This window comes from Scyliorhinus canicula, chromosome 5 (genome assembly GCF_902713615.1).
Source record: "Scyliorhinus canicula chromosome 5, sScyCan1.1, whole genome shotgun sequence".
NCBI classification, from domain to species: Eukaryota; Metazoa; Chordata; class Chondrichthyes; order Carcharhiniformes; family Scyliorhinidae; genus Scyliorhinus; species Scyliorhinus canicula.
In genome coordinates, this window is record NC_052150.1 from 140256919 (window position 1) to 140270773 (window position 13855).

The 13855-nt window shown below is 49.2% G+C and overlaps 1 protein-coding gene across 1 annotated transcript in view; it reads right to left on the reverse strand.

Moving 5' to 3' along the window:
- The window catches only part of LOC119966296 (insulin-like growth factor-binding protein 4), a 162897-nt gene that overhangs the window by 75546 nt on the left and 73496 nt on the right, over positions 1–13855 (reverse strand). The window lies entirely within an intron of this gene.

The window sequence follows — 13855 nt, forward strand, 5'->3', positions numbered from 1 at the left end:
TCTCCAAAGTCCTTGACTGTGTTGACACCTTCCAAATCCATGTCCTTCTTTCTTGTGACTCTGTGTTTGAGCCCCTGAAATCAAGTTTCAGCACTGAAATGGCCCTAATTAAAGTCATAAAAAAACATCCTATACGACTGTGACAAAGGTAAACTATTTCTCCTCACTCCTCTTGACCTGTTTGCTGTCTTTGTCACAATTGACCATTGACCATTTTGTCCTCCTTGAAAACCTCTTTTCTGCGATCCTGCATGGGACTGCATGGACCTGCCTAGTTTTATTCTTACCTATCAAATCATTTGAAATGATTTCACACTCTGGCACCATTATCTCTGGTTTCCTCCATGGATCTATAGTTGTCCTCCTATTTCTCATTTCTGCGACATCATCTGAAACATAGGGTCAGTTTCCATGTGTATTGCCGATAACTCCTCCTTTTAGAACTTAATCACCCCTTTCGATACCTCCACTGACACTAAATTTGACATCCAGAACTTGGTGAGCAGAAAGTTCCTTCCAATTAAATATCAGAAGACTAAAATAAATTGGCTTTGGTCACCGTTGCAAACTCTGTTCCCTAATCACCAACTCCACCCCGCTCCCTGACAACTGTTCTATTTATTTGACTTCGGGGTGAGCCCTGACTGCATATCAACACCATCACAGAGGCTGCAGACTGCCAACTGTGTAACAAATGCTGCTGGGTGAAATGGAGTGCCACGTATCCATAGCAGGAAACCTGCCAAAAATGATCAGGTGGACAGAGGTGATGCCAACTTTGTAGTGCACAGGACTGTGGACAAGTGCCACAAAAGGTTCAATTACCTGACCAGGACAGGCAAGGTTATACAATAAACCACTCTGCCATTTTATCCTCGGGCACCATTATATGGTTCATCTTCTGAAAATTATAGCTACACAAGAGGGAAGGATGACTCATGTTATTTCAGTATGGATATCATTCTTTCCTATTGCTTATATGCACAACCTCCACAATAACAGTGTGGCATCGTTATCACTCAGTTTAGACCACTTAACCCAAACTCTTCAATTGTCAGCCTTCATCTCACATATCAGTTAAAAGAACTTCACATTGGCCAAAACAAAGGCACCTGATAGTAAACTGAATTAATCACAAGTGAGATTAGCTGTGGTGTTGAATCATTACTCACCAAATCAAGACAATCTGATAATGTTCAAAAGGGCTTTGTACTTTTTTACTCTACCACATCAAACAGGTTAACCACTGTGTTTGATGAATGGGTAAAATAAACTCCTTGGGGAAACTTATTTTGTTAATCATCCTCCCTCTATCATAAAATTGAAAGGAACTTCATGTGCAAATTTACTTTCCTTAGAGTAGATAAAACTTGTTTGCTGAAAAGGGAAAAGGTAAGCATAGCAGTAAACAAACTTTTGACCTTTCTAACATTTCAAACCCGGGATTTAATTGCTCCAGTTTCAAAGAGAAGATGTGAAGAAGTAGTGTCCTGGATTAAAGATATTTTACAAAGGCAAATTTTGAATACAGGTGACTATGGACATATCTTTGACTATGTAGAGTACATTAGAGGAAAGTTATTTTACTAAAAGGCGACATCCATACACAGATTATTTTTGAAAATTGTATGAAGCATATATATATAGTGGAAAATATATCTCGCTTTATTCATATCTGATATAATCAGGGTTGAAATCATTTTTATTCATGCTGTAGATTCTCATTTTCACTCTGATTCATATTAATGTTGAGGCTTGTTTGAGAAATGAAAGAAAATGTGTGAATCCAAGTGCTAGATCTTATTGGAAATAAGTCAATTGCTTAAGTGTTTTTTGAATAAAAAAGGGGCTGTTTAGCACAAGGCTAAATCGCTGGCTTTGAAAGCAGACCAAGCAGGCCAGCAGCACGGTTCGATTCCCGTAACAGGCACCGGAATGTAGCGACTAGGGGCTTTTCACAGTAACTTCATTTGAAGCCTACTCGTAACAATAAGTGATTTTTCATTTCATTTCATTTTCAGAATGAACCTTGAACTGATTTGTTTTTAAATACAGGTGACTTGCTGTATCCTACTGAAGCCAATTATTTATTTATAATATTTCATGGGATGTGAGCATTGCTGGCAAGGTCAGCATTTGTTGCCTATCACTAGTTCCCCTCGTGGGCTGATTTAGCACAGGGCTAAATCGCTGGATTTGAAAGCAGACCAAGGCAGGCCAGCAGCACCGTTCAATTCCTGTACCAGCCTCCCCGAACAGGCGCCGGAATGTGGCGACTAGGGGCTTTTCACAGTAACTTCATTTGAAGCCTACTTGTGACAATAAGCAATTTTCATTTCATTTCATTGACCTTTTTGAATCACTGCATATGGTGTAGGTACTTTAGAGTAAAGGGTTAATAGTTATGTTAATGAGACAATGATGTTAACGATGATGTAAGCATAACATCAGAGTCAGTTTTTTTTTAGAACAGTACAGCACAGAACAGGCCCTTCGGCCCTCGATGTTGTGCCGAGCAATGATCACCCTACCCAAACCCACGTATCCACCCTATACCCGTAACCCAACAACCCCCCCCCCCCCTTAACCTTACTTTTTAGGACACTACGGGCAATTTAGCATGGCCAATCCACCTAACCCGCACATCTTTGAACTGTGGGAGGAAACCGGAGCACCCGGAGGAAACCCACGCACACACGGGGAAGACGTGCAGACTCCGCACAGACAGTGACCCAGCCGGGAATCGAACCTGGGACCCTGAAGCTGTAAAGCATTTATGCTAACCATGCTACTGTGCTGCCCCGAGTTGGTCAAGAGCAAGGCACAGAATTGTCTGTGTCCATAGTATGTCCACAGAACCAGGTGCTTACCATTAAACCTTTGTAAATAGAGCAAATATTAAAAGTTTCAAGAAAAACTATGGTCAGCCATAGAGTAAGCAAAACCTCATTGAAAAATATTAGCAGAGTTAGGGGCAACATGTTAAGACCACAGATTGGCAATGCATCAGTGAAGACCTTGGAACAGTTTGACTTTGCAATGAAGAAGAACTATACTGAAACATACATTGACAATGGGACAGTGAGCCACGAACAATGATGGCAACCATTGAACAGCCACTACCCCTTCCACAGCCCTTCCAACATATCGAGGGTCTGCCACAAGGAGAACGATGGGAGTTCTGGAGGGGACAGTTTGAAAGATACTGAACGGTTTCAGGCTTACAATAAAAGGCAGAAAATCACCAGGTCAGTATGCTCCCCTACATGGTTGGGGCCATAGCTGATGTTGCACTGGTGACAAAAGGAGTCGAAGAGACCTCAACATCCTACAAGGAGGTTATTAGGGTTTAAAAATTACTTCAGCCATAAAAGAATCTGGTCAATGCACAGCTGAAATTTGACCAAAAGAACTAAAAGCCAGATGAATCCATTAATGAATTTATGAATCACTTATATTGACTGACCAACAGTTGCAGCTACAGAGCTTTAAAACATGAGTTAATTCATGACTACATCACAGTCAGCATGCTCAATAACATGCTAATGGACCTTTTGCAAACCAAAGAGGATTTAACATTAGGGAAGGTCGAACAGTTTGCAAGCAGGTGTAGCTGAGACAGCAGAATCAGAGTGTGCTTCAGGGAGAGAGCAAGGCTCAGAAGGGGTAGGTCTAGTATGTGGGCCTATAGGCCTGTGCCCACCCACCAAAATCCCCATGAAAAAGCTCCTTGAAACCGCTGATGGGGCAGGAAGAGCTTGTCCATCTATTGTAAAATCTTCTGCATGAGGTGCCAAAAAGCAGATACAGAGATTGCCCACCAGAGGGAGCCGAATGCTTTCTCTGTGGCGAGGCCAGACATTTAAACAATTCTGCAAATCTAATGCTCAATTGAAGGAAAGAGAGTGGGAACGGGTTTCTCATCATTTTAAAGTGCAGCAATTTGGAACTATGATACTTTCAGGGTGACGATTTGCCGGGGGAAATAAAAAAGATCCCATTAAGCAGTTCTGGTTCGTAGAGCTGGAAGACAAAGATTATTACAGAACGGAATTTAAACAAGACACAACGGCTGGGGTCACAATCCTATCGGTCAAATTGGACTGGTTCATAATGTTGAGACCTAGCCAACAAAAATAAAGCTACAGGGGCAAGAAAACACAGACCTCAAAGTGAAGGGCTAGATCATTATAACCCTTAAATAAAAAGACAAATAAATAAATTAAACTCTTTATATCGTACGGAATCAGCAACTTTCTCTGCCCAGCAGAACAGCGTGTTCAGGAAATGCTCTTCTACAAAGAATCAATTAGCTAATGCAAGAAGGCAACAGATCTGTATTTAGGAATTGATTTCCTAGGTTGTTCCAGGGACTGAGAAAGTTCAAAAGTGAATATCACATTATTCTATTCCCGGATGACAAACAGATTTGCTTATTTACACCTAGTCGAGTACCGATTGAAAAGGTCAAAGCACAAATTAACAAGATGCTGTGTCAAGGAGTGATCTCTCCTTTACGGAGCCCACAAAATGGTGCTCAGGGCTATTGACATTGCCTAAATCTAATAGTGAAATCAGGCTTTGAGTTGACTTGATGCAGCTAAATGAAGCTGTTTAAAGAGAAATACATCTGATATCCTCTGATGATGAGTGTGGTGAAGACGTTTAAAAGTGTTCCCTTCCAGGGCAGCATGGTGGCACAGTGGTTAGCACTGCAGTCTCACGGCACCGAGGTCCCAGGTTTGATCCTGACTCTGGGTCACTGTCCGTATGGAGTTTGCACATTCTCCCCGTGTTTGTGTGGGTTTTGCCCCCGCAACACAAAGATGTGCAGGGTAGGTGAATTGGACACGCTTATATGCCCCATAATTGGAAAAAATTAATTGGGTACTCGAAATTTATTTTTAAAAAGTGTTCCTTTACAAAGCTGGATGCTGAGAACTTTATGCAGGTCTCCTGGATCAAGAATCACAGTTGTTGACAGTAGTTATCACTCCTTTTGGTGATTTTTGTTTCATTCGACTTTGGCATACCCTCTGCTTCAGAAATCTTTCTTTTTTTAAAAAATAATTTTTATTGAAATCTTTACAAAATAAAATACAAAATATAAACATCTTAGCTCTATTAACATACAACCGCGGTAACACCCCATGAACAATACCCCCCCAGCTTCAATAGCAACTTCAAGCAAAAAGAAAAACCAACAACAAAGAAAAAAAAACAAACAAGAGAGAGATAGCACCCTCCACAAACCCATGTGCACAGTTCTCCCTCCCCCCCAATCCTTACCCCCCCTCACCCCCCCCCCCCCCCCCCCCCCCCCCCCCCCCGGGGGTTGCTGCTGCTGCCGGCCTATTTCCCTACCGTTCCACCAGGAAGTCCAGAAAAGGCTGCCACCGCCTGAAAAACCCTTGTACTGATCCCCTCAGGGCAAATTTCACCCTCTCCAATTTAATGAACCCCGCCATATCCGAGATCCAGGCCTCCACGCTTGGGGCCTCGCATCCTTCCATTGGAGCAAGATCCTCCTCCGGGCTACTAGGGACGCAAAGGCCAGAACACCGGCCTCTATCGCCTCCTGCACTCCCGGCTCCACTGCCACCCCAAAAATTGCGAGTCCCCAGCCTGGCTCGACCCTGGGTCCCACTACCCTCGACACCGTCTTTGCTACCCCCTTCCAAAACTCCCCCAACGCTGGGCACGCCCAAAACATATGGGCGTGGTTCGCTGGGCTCCCCGAGCACCTAGCACACCTGTCCTCGCCCCCGAAGAACCTACTCATCCTTGTCCCCGTCATGTGGGCCCTATGCAGCACCTTGAACTGTATGAGGCTAAGCCTCGCACAGGAAGAGGAGGAATTCACTCTCTCCAGGGCATCCGCCCACGTCCACTCCTCAACCTCCTCACCCAGCTCCTCTTCCCATTTACCCTTCAGTTCCTCCACCGAGGCCTCGTCTACCTCCTGCATCACCCGGTATATGTCCGAGATCCTCCCTCCTCCGACCCACACCCCCGAGAGCACCCTATCTCGCACCCCCCGTGGGGGCAGCAAGGGGAACCCCTCCACCTGCTGCCTGGCAAACGCCCTCACCTGGATGTACCTAAACATGCTCCCCGGGGGAGCCCAAACTTCCCCTCTAACTCCCCTAAGCTCGCGAACCTCCCCTCCACAAACAGGTCCCTCAACCTCCTAACCCCTGCCCTGTGCCAGCCCCGGAATCCGCCATCAATGCTCCCTGGGATGAACCGATGGTTCCCCCGTATCGGGGACTCCATCGGGCCCCCTATTTATCCTCTGTGCCGTCTCCATTGCCCCCACATTTTGAGGGTAGCCGCCACCACCGGGCTCGTGGTATACCTCGTTGGAGGGAGCGGCAACGGCGCCGTTACCAGCGCCTCCAGGCTCGTGCCCACACATGACGTCGCCTCTATCCTGTTCCATGCTGCCCCTTCCTCGTCCATTACCCACTTACGCACCATCGCTGCGTTGGCTGCCCAGTAGTACCCACAGAGGTTGGGCAACGCCAGCCCCCCCCATCCCTGCCTCGTTCCAGGAACACTCTTCGAACCCTTGGAGTCCCATGCGCCCACACAAATCCCAAAATACTGCTGTTGACCCTCCTGAAAAAGGCCTTTGGGATAAAGATGGGAAGGCACTGGAACAGGAACAAAAACCTCGGGAGCACCGTCATCTTAACGGACTGCACCCTCCCCGCCAGTGACAGCGGTAACATATCCCACCTCTTAAACTCCTCCTCCATCTGCTCCACAAACCTTGTGAGGTTGAGCTTGTGCAGCGCCCCCCAACTCCCAGCCACCTGGACCCCTAGGTACCTGAAGCTCTTCCCTGCCTGCTTCAATGGGAGCCTACCAATCCCCTCCTCTTGATCCCCTGGGTGCACCACAAACACCTCGCTCTTGCCCAGGTTCATCTTATACCCCGAGAAACCCCCGAATTCCCCAAGGATCCTCATCACCTCCGGCATCCCCCCCACCGGGTCCGCCACATACAGCAGCAGGTCGTCCGCGTACAGTAACACTCGATGCTCCTCCCCCCCCCGCACCATGCCCCTCCAGTTCCCTGACTCCCTCAATGCCATGGCCAGGGGCTCAATTGCCAACGCGAAGAACAAGGGGGACAGGGGGCACCCCTGTCTCGTCCCCCGATGCAGCCGAAAGTACTCCGACCTCCTCCTATTCGTGGCTACACTTGCCATCGGGGCCTCGTAGAGCAGCCTCACCCACCGAATAAACCCCACCCCAAACCCGAACCTCTCCAACACCTCCCACAAGTACTCCCACTCCACCCTATCGAAGGCCTTATCCGCATCCAACGCCACCACTATCTCCGCCTCCCCTTCCACCGCCGGCATCATAATGACATTGAGGAGCTTCGCACATTTGTGTTCAGCTGCCTTCCCTTCACAAACCCCGTCTGGTCCTCATGTATGACCCCCGGCACACAATCCTCTATTCTAGTGGCCAGGATCTTTGCCAGCAGCTTAGCGTCGCCGTTCAGCAACGAAATCGGCCTATATGATCCACACTGCAGAGGGTCCTTGTCCCGCTTCAGGATCAAGGAAATCAGCGCCCGCGACATAGTTGGTGGCAAAGCCCCCCCTCCCCCCCCCCCCCCCCCCCCCCCCTCCCTTGCCTCGTTAAAGGTCCGGACCAACAGGGGGCCCAACAGGTCCAAATACTTTTATAGAATTCCGCCGGAAACCCGTCCGGCCCCGGCGCCTTCCCCGACTGCATGCTCCCTATCCCTTTGACAACCTCCTCCGACTCGATCGGCGCCCCTAGTCCCTCCACCCGCTCCTCTTCCACCCTCGGGAAACGCAACCTGTCCAGGAAGCGCCCCATTCCACCCTCCTCCACCAGGGGCTCAGACTGGTACAGTTCCCCATAAAAGTCCCTGAAGACCCCATTGACCTCTACCCCCCTCCGCACCACCTTCCCAGCTCTATCCATCACTCCCCCAATCTCCCTGGCTGCGTCTCGCTTCCGGAGCTGGTGCGCCAGCATCCTGCTCGCCTTCTCCCCGTGTTCATACACCGCCCCCTGTGCTTTCCTCCACTGGGCTTCCGCCTTTCTAATCGTCAGTAGGTCAAATCTGGCCTGAAGGCTACGCCTCTCCCCCAGCAATCCCTCCTCTGGGGCCTCCGCATACCTCCTATCCACCTGCACCATCTCCCCTATCAGTCTTTCCCTTTCCCTCTGCTCCCCCCTCTCCCTATGGGTTCGGATGGAGATCAATTCCCCCCTCATCACCGCCTTCAATGCCTCCCAGACCGTCCCCACCCGAACCTCCCCGTTATCATTGGCCTCGAGGTATCTCTCAATACACCCCCGGACCCTCCCGGCCACCTCCTCATCTGCCAGCAGCCCCACCTCCATGCGCTAAAGCGGACGTGGGTCCCTCTCTTCCCCCAGCCCGAGGTCCATCCAGTGTGGGGCATGATCCGAAATGGCAATGGCGGAGTATTCCACTTCCTCCACCCTCGACACCAGCCCCCTGCTCAGGACAAAAAAGTCAATCCTCGAGTAGGCCTTATGTACATGGGAGAAAAACGAGTACTCCCTGGCCCTTGGCCTCGCAAGCCTCCAAGGGTCCACCCCCCCCCCCCCCATCTGGTCCATAAATCCCCTCAGCACCTTAGCCACCGCCGACCTCCTACCCGTCCGGGACTTGGATCGATCCAATGGGGGATCCAGCACAGTGTTAAATTCTCCCCCCATGATCAGGCCCCGCACCTCCAGGTCCGGAATGCGGTCCAACATACGCCGCATGAACCCCGCGTCGTCCCAATTTGGGGCATAAACATTCACCAACATTACCCGCTCCCCCTGCAGCTTGCCACTCACCATCACGTACCTCCCGCCACTGTCAGCCACCACCTTCAATGCCTCAAACGACACCTTCTTCCCCACCAGGATCGCCACCCCCTTCCTCTTCTCGTCCAGCCCTGAGTGGAATACCTGGCCCACCCACCCCTTCCTCAGCCGGACCTGGTCCACCACTCTCAGGTGTGTCTCCTGGAGCATGGCCACATCCGCCTTCAGCCCCTTCAGGTGCGCAACTACTCGGGCCCTCTTGACCGGCCCATTCAGCCCCCTCACATTCCAGGTTATCAGCCGGATCCGAGGGCTCCCTGCCCCCTTCCCCTGCCGGTTAGCCATACCCCATTCCTTGCCCACCCCTGGCCAGCGTCCCACGCTCTGCCAGTTTCCCACGGCGGCACCTCCCCCCCTCCAGCACCCCCTGCATCCTCCAGCTCCTTCCTGACCGTTTCAGCAGCAACCCGGTAACCCCCCCCTCCCCCCCCCCCCCCCCCCACCCAGGTTAGGACCCCTCCTAGCCGCGCCCCCCCCCTCCTCTACAGCACTCCCGTGAGCCAGCTATCTTCTGCTGACCCCGGCGGCTTCCGCCCTACTTTTGGCTCCTCCCAACGTGGGACTGCCCCTCCTCCATAGTGCCCATCAACCAGTCCACCCTCCCCCGCTCCTGCGCGGGAGAAGAAGACCCCGCCCCCTCCCTCTCCCAGCACGGGGACCCCGCAGAAAGCCCGCGCTTTCGCCCTGCCGGGCCCCGCCTCCTCCAGGGCCACTCCCATTGTCAGTCCCCCCCACCAACTCCCCAAACACCCCGTTTAACCCTCAGTCCAAACCCGTCCACCCAACTCCTGCTAGAAAACCCATAAAGAAAACACCCGTACGGCAACACCCCACCCACCCTACGGCCACCCCACCTCATACCCTAAACCCCGCAAATACACATACAGTATAAATAAATACAGTATTCTACAGCATCCCCTCTCCGGGGGACCCTCAGTTTGTGTCCAGTTTCTCGGCTTGCACGAAGGCCCACGCCTCCTCCGGGGAATCAAAATAGTGGTGCCGATCCTTGTAGGTGACCCACAGACGCGCCGGCTGCAGCATTCCAAATTTCACCTTCCGACTGTGGAGCACCGCCTTCGTCCGGTTAAACCTGGCCCTCCGCCTCGCCACCTCCGCACTCCAGTCCTAGAAGATCCGCACCTCTGTGTTCTCCCATTTGCTGCTCCGCTCCTTCTTAGCCCACCGGAGCACACACTCACGATCCACGAACCGGTGGAACCTCACCAACACCGCCTGCGGCGGCTCGTTCGGCTTGGGCCTCCTAGCCAGAATTCTGTGGGCCTCCTCCAACTCCAGGAGCCCCTGGAAGGACCCAGCCCCCATCAGCGTGTTCAGCATCATCACCACATAGGCCGCTAGGTCCGACCCCTCCAGCCCCTCCGTGAGGCCCAGGATCCGTAAATTCTTCCACCTCGAACCGCTCGTGCCATTTTTTATGGAGCGCCTCGTGCACCTCCACCTTCTGTGGGCTCCACCTCCAACTTCTCGAACCGCTCGTGCCATTTTTTATGGAGCGCCTCGTGCACCTCCACCTTCCCCACCACGGCCACGATCTCGTCCTCCCTCTCGGCGGCCTGCTGCTGCAGCTCCCGGATCTCAGCCCCCTGGGCTGTCTGGGTCTCCATCAGTTCCCTGTTGGTTACCTTGATGGACTCCAGAAGCTCCACTTTCATCTCCTGGAAGCAGCGCAGCAGAGTCGTCTCGATCCACTTCTTCAACTCTTCAAAATTTTCGCCGGCCGCCATTTTGTCTTTCGGGTCCCGATTTTTCCCGAGTGTTTTCTCCTTCGATTCTCTCCCTGCCCCGCTCCTGGTCTCCACCATGGGACCTCTGGGGTGACTCCTGGCCTCTTCCCACGTCGGGATTCGCCTCACAAGCTCCGATGGGGGCCTTTAAAAAAGCCCCAAAGTCCGTTTTTTCCGGGAGCCTCCGAACGTGCAGCTCAGCTGATCATTGCCGCTACCGGAAGTCTTTGACGCTCCAGAAATCTTTCAATGCAATGTCAAACATCCTCAAAGGCAAAGAAGGCATTATTTGCCATGCGGATGGTCAGCTCATCCATGGTGCTACCAAAGAGTACAATCATAGGTTCACCTTCCAAATCCATGACCACTAACATCTGGAAGGACAAGGGCAGCATATACCTGGGAACACCATCGCCTGGAGGTTTCCTCCCAAGTCACTCACCATCCTGAAATGGAAATCGCCGTTCCTTCACTGTTGCTAGGTCAAAATTTTGGAACTCCCTCCCTAACAGCACTGTGAATGCACCTACACCTCAGGGACTGCAGCAGTTCAAGAAGGCAGCTCACTGCCACATTCTCAAGGGCGATTAGGAATGGGCAATAAAGGCTGTTCTAGCCAGCAATGCCCACATCCCATAGATTAATTAAAACAAAATAGACTCTGGGAGGTTTTACAATCCCAGTTGATGCTATAACTGATCAAAAGATCGCAGAATAGCAGCCGAGACCGCAATTTACTTTTAAAAATTAAAAATGGAGGAACAGAGTCACAGGGCCTCTAATTAGTTTTAGCAGAATGGAAGAAACATTTATTAAACATGAAAAGTTGGATTATTATACAATAGTCCTTTACTCTCCCCTTAGCTCAATAATTATACACAAATTTTAACATTAACATGGATTACAAATATATCTTAAACTATAATGGTCCCATTAACACAAAGTCCCTTTTAAGCACACAGATTGGCTGTGGTCAAATACATGCACTCTCTTTGAACCCAAGTTCATGTCTGTGGTTTTCTCTTCAGAATCTCCCCAGATGATTGTCACATGAGGGTTTCCAAACTACACTCCCAAAAACTCGCTATAAAATGTTGTCTCACAATAATGCTTTTCCTTAGTGATTTGAATTCCAAAATCCAGAGTAGGTTTTATGAATGCCTCTTAAACAGAGCTTCCACTCCACTTTTAACAGTGAATCCAGTCCAGGATTTTACACCACCCCCTTCAGGATTTATTTGTCTTGATGGCTGCACAAGCTGTTCACAATTGCTTTAACTCTCAATTCCCAGACTACATTAAAATGGCATCAGAGGTTTAATCTACGTCTGGAGTCTGCTGTCCCACTTTAAATCTAATTACTGCAATTGTTTTTTTAAAAACTCAGGACGCTTTGTTTACTCCTCCTTGAATTCTTCTTTTCCCTGAAATGTACTCTGGCGTAGAGTCATAGCGCATGAATCTTAGCTGGATATGCTGTATCCTTGGCAGCATCTTAGCAATTGCATTTGAATTCAAAAGAGTGGCCAAAAGCTTATAATATAATAATAATCTTTATTGTCACAAATAGGCTTACATTAACACTGCGATGAAATTACTGTGACAATCTCCCAGTCGCCACATGCTGGGGCCTGTTCGAGTACACGGAGGGAGATTTCAGACTGTCCAAATGACCTAATAGCACATCTTTCGGGCTTGGGGAAAAAAACTGGAGCACCCGGAGGAAACCCACGCAGACACAGGAGAACGTGGAGACCCTGTACAGACAGTGACCCAGCAGGGAATTGAACCTGGCACCCTGGTGCAGTGAAGCAACAGTGCTAACCACTGTGCTACCCCATATGGTCCATCTCAATCCTAAATTGTATACCCACTACCTAATCTGAAAACTTTTGCAGGCCCATGTCGCTGCAAGTACTTCCTTTCCAATCATTGCAGAATGTTTTACAGTCTCTGTTAAAATTAGCGGGAAGCCTGCCTCCCTCTTTACAGCTCTCATTCTGTCTTGTCTTTCTTCTGGCCTCTTCTGAGTTGAGAGATGGTCACTCCCTGAGATCCTGCCTACAAATTCAATCAACTTAGCAAAACTAAATCTCAAAAGCTTTTCTACCTTACACGACCCCAGTTGCTCAGCAATGCCCACATACTTCTGCTAGCCTATTTTGTTATTCTTCATGTCATAGCCCTCTCTAAGCACAATAGAAACACATCTGGAACTTAACCAACCTCCACAGATACAAATACCTTTGTCCAGCATGAATCTCACTTCAGGTTTTACACTCCCAGGTATAGTAACATTAAATTAAACATACTTAAAACCATGTCTTATTACTAATGTTTACCAATACAAATCTAATTCCCTGAACAACTACCTTTATTATCCTAACAGAGGTTTTAAACAAGCAGGCCTCATTCTGAATGAAAAGTTTGAGTTTTGGAAGACCAAATCATACACCAAAAAGGGATAACAGCAGACCTTCAAAACACCAAAGTGGGATACAGGTTCCACAGCCCTGACATACAACAATTTTTATCAATGGTCAGTTAGGTGGAAAAATTCATCCCAATGTTTCTTCCTTCAATGAATCTTTATGAAACATGCTGAGAAATGGTCTTGGGAAATTGAGCAGAAGAATGCATTTGACAAGAAGAATGAGCTGCTTGTCTCTTTGGACGTACTTGCACATTATGACCCCAAAACTGCTGAAAATAGTGGCAGCTGACACAACAGCACCTTGGAGTCATTCTGCTCCAAATCCAGGAGGATGGCAGAAAAAGGATGTTTACTGTGCCTTCTAGATGTTAACAGAGACTGAAAAACATTATGCAATGATTGAAAAGGAAGCACTAGCAGCGACATGGGCCAGCAAAGATTTTTCAGGTTATTTAATGGGGGTGCAGTTTAGGATTGTGATGGACCATAAGCTTTTAATAATTTTCCTGAACTAAAAGGAAATTGCCAAGATGCCACCAAGGATACTATGCATCCAGCTAAGACCCATGACCCATGATTATATGCCATTGTACATTTCAGGGGAAGGTCTGACAACTACCGATACACTCCTGAGAGCTACAGTCAACCAGGTTACAGATCACTTATCACTCCTCTCTGAGAAAGAAGCATTTTATTCATCAATAACAAGTACCCTACCAGCCTCGATAAACAAACTCTTGGAGACCACACAAGCCCAGCTGAAGGACAGTTTGCAATC